At 43.2% G+C, this 7,856-nt stretch overlaps 1 pseudogene across 1 annotated transcript; it reads left to right on the top strand.

Annotated features, from left to right (window-relative positions):
* Positions 1 to 6,835: 6,835 nt before the first annotated feature.
* On the top strand, positions 6,836 to 7,427 carry LOC308427787 (securin-like; annotated as a pseudogene). Its single transcript has one exon. The product of its transcript is annotated as a securin-like (transcript).
* The last annotated feature ends 429 nt before the right edge of the window (positions 7,428 to 7,856 follow it).

Raw genomic sequence — 7,856 nt, 5'->3', positions numbered from 1 at the left:
CTCTGGGTGAAGGCACGGCATTGTCTTCTTTAAGAGTTAAGAGTTGGGCAGGTAAATCATCTGGACAAGGGGCCAGCCCTCAGAAAGGTAGGTCAACCTTAATGATGAAGTGTTAGGAGGAATCCAAGGCCTTTACTGAGCTAATGCACTTTTTCTTTCCAGAGTACCCTCCTTCTGTCCTTGTTCTCTGTCTGCAGCGAGGTCCTGTTAGATCTGCCCATCTTTCTGAATTCTGACTAAAAATAATGTAGCTTTTTCTCTTCCTCTGTCTTTCAGATGCTGGCCAGAGCCCAGGTGTGCTTTTCCCCCGATACTTTGGGCTTGCTCACCCTGTCTCTAAAGCTTCCGGTCTTAGTCACCATTCCATTTCTGTGAGGAGGCACAGTGACTCTCGTAAAAAGAAAACATTCCATGGGGACTTGCTTACTGTTAAAGAGCTTTAATGCATTATCCTCATGACAGTGAGCATCTCTGAGTGAATAGCACTGGAGCAGTAAGCTGAGAACAATATCCCAGAGAGAGAGAGAGAGAGAGAGAGAGAGAGAGAGAGAGAGAGAGAGAGAGAGAGAGAGAGAGAGAGGGAGAGAGAGAGAGAGAGAGAGAGAGAGAGAGAGAGAGGGAGAGAGGGAGAGAGGGAGAGAGGGAGAGAGAGAAAGAGAGAGAGAGAGAGAGAGGGAGAGAGAGAGAGAGAGAGAGAGAGAGAGAGAGAGAGAGAGGGAGAGAGGGAGAGAGAGAGAGAGAGAGAGAGGGAGAGAGGGAGAGAGGGAGAGAGGGAGAGAGGGAGAGAGAGGGAGAGAGAGAGAGAAGGGGGGCTTTTGAAACTTCAAAGACCATTTGCAGCAACACACTCATCCTCCAACAAGGCCACACTCCTTAATCCTTCTAATTTTTTCAAGTTCTGCTTCCTGGTAACTAAGCATATGGGTCTTTGGGGGTCATTCTTGTTCAAACCACGTAGTCAACCAGCGTGGAGGACATTTTAAGGCTTCAGGAGCAATTGGAAACTTGATTTGGGGGGTGGGTGGGCTGAAGAGATGGCTCAGCAGTTAAGAGCCCTGGCTGCTCTTCCAGAAGACCCAGGTTCAATTCCTAGCACCCATGTGGCAACTCAGACCTGTCTAACTCCAGTTCCAGGGCTTCTGACACCCTTAGACAGACAGACATGCAGTCAAATCACCAATGAGCATAAAAATAAAACTGAACTTAAAAAGAAAAGAAAAGAAAAAAAAAAAACTTGTCTTAGTGTGGTGGAAGGTAAAAGCTGGTTTTATTTTTTTTCCCAAATTGTCCTCAGACTTCCACACATGTGCAAAACACATACTATAAAAACACTGCACACATACAGTAATTTAAAAATAAATTCAGGGCTACAGAGGTGACTCAGCAATTAACCACTTTCTAGTCTTACAAGGAACCCAGACTCAGGCACCAGCGACTACAAGACCACTGGCAGCTGCCTGTATCTGCAGTTCCAGGGCATCCGTGCACACCAACACTTACACTCAAAATAAAATAAGTACATTTGAAAATAGAAGTTGGAAAGATGGCTCAACAGTCAAGAACACTTACTGCGAACATCTGCGTTCCTGGCCGTGCTTACTCAGAAGGGCTGCAGAATAAACTATCCCTATCCCCTTAAAAATGCAAGTTGTGGCTTTTGCACCAACGGTTGTGACTTTGAGAATAACCCTCTTTCCACCAGACGGACCGGCTGGATGGAAGGAACCCAGGCCCCTGCACGGACCACTGAGTCCAGGCCCACCTCATGTTACCTCCTCAGTCCGACTGTTGGTGAGGTTCTTGTTCAGGATTGTGGACCTCCCTTAAGTTGGTTGGTTCACGGTCCATTTTGTTTATTCTGAGCTGGCTAACAAGAATCTTCCTTTGTTAAGAACCTTTTTGGTCTGATTTTAAAGTGTTTGGTTTAAAGTATCTAATTTGTTTCTCTAAAAGCATTTTGGTCTAGACATTGGTTTTGATTTCTTTCCTTGCTTTTGAACCTCTAACAGTATTTTGGATTCTGACGGTCCAGCACCCTTTTAGTATTTTGTTCACTTCCGAAACTTTGAATGCATTTCGGTTTTTGTTTTATTTGTCTTGGTTTTCATTGTCTTTGAAAAGTTTTGATTTGTTGTCATTTGGCTTTTGTCTCCTGACACTCCCCTCAAATGCAGAGCTCTTGTCTTTCCGCTGCTTCTCCTGTGACCAGGCCAAGACTAGCTTTGGAATTTTATGAGCGCCTGGTAAAAAGACAAGAGGCACTTGTTTCTCCTGGTGATACAGGCACTGAAGAAAAAAGGCACTTCTTCTCTCCCACACAAAGTGTGGAGGGGTCTGGGGGAGCAACCCAGCAAACCCAGATCCCGGGTCGGAAGGGACTTTACTGACTTCCTGGGGAAGACTCACTTGAAGGATCAGTTCACGCAGTGTCTTAAACCCCTTTGCATTTGACTGAGATGCAGGATAAGATAACACCAAGACCCTGTTGGAAAAGATGGTCTCAGAAGAAATGTTGAGGATGTTGATCTGTGTGTGTGTGTGTGTGTGTGTGTGTGTGTGTTTGTATTTGTTTATGTGTGCATGCATATATGTATATATGGGGAAAAGGTTTCCAAAAGGAGAAAATGTTTGGAGATAAGTGGTCATCAAGTACTCTAGCTGACTTTATGTATGATAATTATTAGCTTTCAAGTATTTGGAAAAATGGAGAGAAACATTTACTACCTCCAAATTGCTTTCTCTTGTGCACTTAACAAAGTCCTAGACAATGAAGTTAAGCACTACACACACACACACACACACACACACACACATACACACACATACACACACACACACACACACACACACACATACACACAGGCTGCTTTAACTAAAATGTGAAATGATGGGGGGGGAAGAAACAATAAAAGTGGTATTAATAATAATGAATTCCAGGCAGTAATGGTGCACACTTTTAATCCCAGGACTCTAGAGGCAGAGACAGAACTCTGAGTTCAGGTATAGCCTGGTCTATAGAGCAAGTTCCAGGACAACCAGAGCTGTCACACAGAGAACTCTGACTCGAAAAGACAAATAAATGACCACCCCTCCCCAGTTAATAATAAAAAGCTCTTCAAAAAAATCTGTGCCTGTGAGCTAAATTGGGCACTGAAACAATGAATTAGTTTCATTGTTTTTTTAACACAGTCACAGGTAAATTCTAAAGTGACTCCCTCTTCTCTGACCTTGCTTCTTTATCTCTGATAATTTAGTTTTCCCTGAGGAACTTTTTTCTTTGAACTCTTAGGCTTAGTATACAAACCAGCCCTAAGCTTCCTTTCAGCCTTAAAGCCAAAAATCTCAGTGCACCCCCAGCACCACCCCAACACGTGCCCTTAGGAGGTTTCTACAGCTTAGGGGAATTCAAGTTAATAACAATTAAATTAAACCATGTCTGTGTCTCTGTGGCCAACATTCCTGGGGACTTTCGATGACATCATCTTCAAGCATCTTGGGGAGTTTCCCTGTCTGTCGTTTGACTGATCCATCCTATTAAGCCAAGACTCTGGTGTTCCTTTGCTTCTGTTTGTCTCACAAGAAACCTACTAAATATTTGAGTGAACTAACATCTAAGTGGACATTTCCTAGACCCATCCTTCTGGCTCAAGTGTAATAACATGGCTTTTTGGGTGGAATATTTTGGAAAACCTCATTCCCCCCATGTAGTGGGTCTGGTAGATAAGGTTATAGGAGTTTCCGTGGAAATCTCAGGCCTGGAGAGGGGAAGGCTTCAGAAAACTGGAACTTGTCTCTCCGAAAGAGATTTCAATTTGAGTAACTTATCAAACTACCTTGTAGGATGAGACTAAAACCTAGATAATGAAGAGGAGCCAGTGCTGGGCATAGGTGCACCTTGACCAACATTGCTTAGATGTGCGTACCCTTGGCTGTGTGTGTGTACATACCTATACATACATATATACATACATACATACATACATACATACACACATACATGCATACATACAACTTCAGGACCCTAAAGATAGACGAGAGGTTTACAGGATCTCTGTCTGTCTTTCCCATGTGACTGCATTAAATAAGTCTGCCTTTTCTGCTTTCCACTTATACATTTGCTCTTTTGATTCGGTTGTTGTGGATAGGTGGCCTGACCTGGCTTGACACAAGTTGTGACCATCAGCAGTCTAGAACACAATTAGAAACACCCCCCTCAGGAGGAAGGGGGGAGGAAGAAGGGTAGGGGTGGGGGAGGGAAGGGGAAGGAGAAGGGGGAGGGGAGGAAGAGGGAGAGAGAGAGAGAGGGAGGGAGAGAGAGAGAGATTACCTTAAGTATATATGACAAACTTCACCTATGACCTTTTGTGTTTCTAAGCCTTTCTCATGTGTTAAAGAAACACAGTAAACTTACTACTTCTATTTTTCTCTCACCTGGGTGAACCTAATGTCATGTAATGATTGTGGCGTGTGTCTACAATAGTTGTGTTAGTACATTTTTGGCTGTTACATTTTGTTTTGCTTTTGTAAGTAAACTGTGGTCACATTAGTTCTCCTTCCAAAGTCACTTTTTAAACCTCTTATTGATTCTTTGTGAATCTCACATCCTGCACCCTAATCCCACTCATCTCCCCATTTCCCCATATCCACCCTCTACCCTTGCAACCTTCCAGCAAAAGAAAACAAACAAACCAAAACCTTTCAGTGTGGAAGATGTGGTGTGTCTTGCTGTGTATCCTACAGTTTGCACTTTTGCCATATAGCTCTACTTGTAAGCTCCTCGTCCTGGGTCCATTTCGAGGCCTCTGGCTTCTGCTACACTGTCAGTACTGGATCCTCATGGGACTCCGCTCAGATGTCCTGGTGCTGCCCTGTGTCACAGAGATCCTGCAGCTCTGGATCTGTAGGACCAGCCCCTTCACATGCTCCAGCAGTTCATAGATGAGGTAGATGTCCGGGTGGACCAACTCAGAGTCCCAGCTCTGAGCCTGGGTGGTAGCTGAGTCAGTCAGCCTCCCAGTTCTCACATGCTCACCACCAGAGCCATGAGGAGGGCAGCTCGCCTGAGTGCCACAACCAGTGAGGGGTGGGCCCAGCTCTGCACAGCCCTCAGACATCAACCCCTGCAGCAGCCCAGACCAGGGACATCTGTTGGAGTAACATGGCCACAGCATCTACACAGACCCCCACTGACGCTGGCTATGAATCCAGACACGGTCTCAGGTGACACCACAGGATACTCACACCTGGCTGTTTCTCACCACCCTCCAGTTCAGCCTCTCCTCACTGCCCACATCCTTCTGTTTCTCTCTCTTCTATCTCTCTACCACTTACTTACCTTTGTGGCACCCAGGACCTGCAAAAATGACATCTTTGGGAATACTGAATATTTCGTAAACCTTCAGTGTTATATATACATAGATTTTTGATAAGATTTCATTCTAAAACAGATTCTGTTTTTATATAGTGTAAATATGTAATCATAAAATCCTTACGATTTCTTCAAAATGTTTTAAATATAAAACTGTTAAATGCAAACCATTTTTATTCATGCCGGAACATACATAAAATAAAAGGTATGTTTACTGAGGATGTCAATGCTCTTTCTCGTAGAATTATTATGAATTGTGCTCATCCCTGTCAAGCTTCAAAAGAATGAGACTCAAAATATGGATATTTATTTATTAATTACTATTTGCAATTACTGGGGGACTACCCCTCCCTTGATTAAAATCTCTAATGCTAGTCTAGCTACTACCCCAGCTGTGCTCTCTCAGCACTGGCTGTTTGAAATTCTCTGGGTTATTTTTGCCCCAGCAGACCGGAGATATGCTGGAGACATGGGCGCATGCTGGTCCACCGTGACTCTCGGAGGCCTCCTCTTCTTTTTCCTTCCTCTTCTACCTGCAACTCTCACCTCAGAAACTCCAACTCCACCTCTCTCTATTCCAGATAATTGGCTGTCATTAGTCTTATTTAACTAATTGTTTGAAATTGGAGAGCAATGCCACACAACAAAGACTGGTATACATGAGGATCCTCCCGTCTTGGAGCAAGCAGATCATAGGGTACAGAATTTAGCATTTGCATAGAAGCAGCACCAGACCAACCCCCTACATCTTTTCTTTTCACAATGAGGATTATAAAAAATATAATGTTGTCTCAAAAACCAACCAACCAAGCACATATATATTTATATGTTTGTAGGTGTATATATACTTTTAATATATATATGTATGTATGTATAAAGGCATACATTTATAATCCTAACAAAGTCTTGCTTTATTAAACTATATCTTGGGCTAGAGAGATGACCCAGTAGTTAAGAGCACTGGCTGTTCTTTCAGAGGTCCTGGGTTCAAATCCCAGGACTCACCTGCCAAGTCTTCTAGTTGCAGGGGATCTGACACCCTCAGACAGACAGGCATGCAGGCAAAACACCAATGCACATAAAGTAAAAACAAATCATTAAGATATATCTTATGCACAATTATGCATATAAACTTTCTATCTACATGCGGTTATGTTTTATTTTTACAAACTGCATTTATTGCCAACTTGGCTCTTAAGTAAGTTCTTGTGTAAACTAAGGTTGTTAACTTGGCTCTGCTTCATTTTGGCTCACAGTGAATTGAAAATTTAACAAAAAAAGTAATAAGACCCAAAAATATATTTAATAAATGTGCCACATAGATAAAACAAATAAAAAATGGGTTGTGGTCCTAAATCATTCTGAGAGGCAATTTACTTGAGTTCTTAAATTTACAAAATTTAAGTCTGCTTTTAAGAACAAGATATACACGGGGTCGTTGGTGGCGCAGTGTTGGAGAAATCCAGGATGGCTGCTCTGATCTTTGTTGATAAGGATACGAAGAGCCAGGCAGCCGTTTGGCATCTAAGGATGGGTTGAAGCTGGGCTCTGGTGTCAAGGCCTTGGATGGGAAGCTGCAGGTTTCAACGCCACGTGGTGGCGACGTGTTCAGTGCTCCAGCCTTGCCAAAAGCCAGCAGGAAGGCTTCGGGAACTGTCAACCGAGTTACAGAAAAGCCAGTGAAGACTAGTAAACCCACCAACCAAAACAGCCATTCTTGTCTGTGAAAAAGATCACCTAGTCTTCTGTGACACAAGACCCTGTCCCTGCTCCTGATGATGCCTTCCCAGAAATAGAAAAGTTCTTCCCCTTCAGTCCTCTAGACTTTGAGAGTTTTGACCTGCCTGAGGAGCACCAGATCTCATTTCTCCCCTTGAACGGAGTGCCCCCATGGTCCTGAACGAAGAGACAGTGCCCGAGAATCTGCTGCACTTGGACCTCCCCTTCCCCTCTGAAGACGCCCTTTCTGCCCTGGGAGTCTGATCCTTTGTCTCCTTCCAGCGCCCTCTTCACTCTGGATGTTGAATTGCCGCCTGTTTGTTATGATGCAGGTATTTGAACTTCTTACTCCTTTATAGTCTGTGTGTTGTATTAATAAAGCATTTGTGTGTTTAAAAAAAAGAACAAAATATACATATATCATATAATTCTGATCAATCTCTCTCTCTCTTAGATATATTTTTTTATGTATATGAATATACTGTAGCTGTCTTCAGACACACCAGAAGAGAGCATCAGATCTCATTGCAGATGGTTGTGAGCCACCATGTGGGTGTTGGGAATTGAACTCGGGACCTCTAGAAGAGCAGTCAGTGCTCTTAACCGCAGAGCTATCTCTCCAGCCCCTGGTCATTCTCTTACCTTCTTGATCTTTATCCCAAAAAGATCCTTGATCTTTATCCCAACAAGATCACTCCTATTGCGTGATATGTTTTTCCTAATAGATGATTTCCATTTTTGAGATACTAAACTATTTATTCCAAAAATA

This window comes from Micromys minutus (assembly GCF_963924665.1).
Source record: "Micromys minutus genome assembly, chromosome: 12".
In the NCBI taxonomy this organism is placed as follows: Eukaryota; Metazoa; Chordata; class Mammalia; order Rodentia; family Muridae; genus Micromys; species Micromys minutus.
This window is presented reverse-complemented; position numbering and strand designations above follow the sequence as displayed.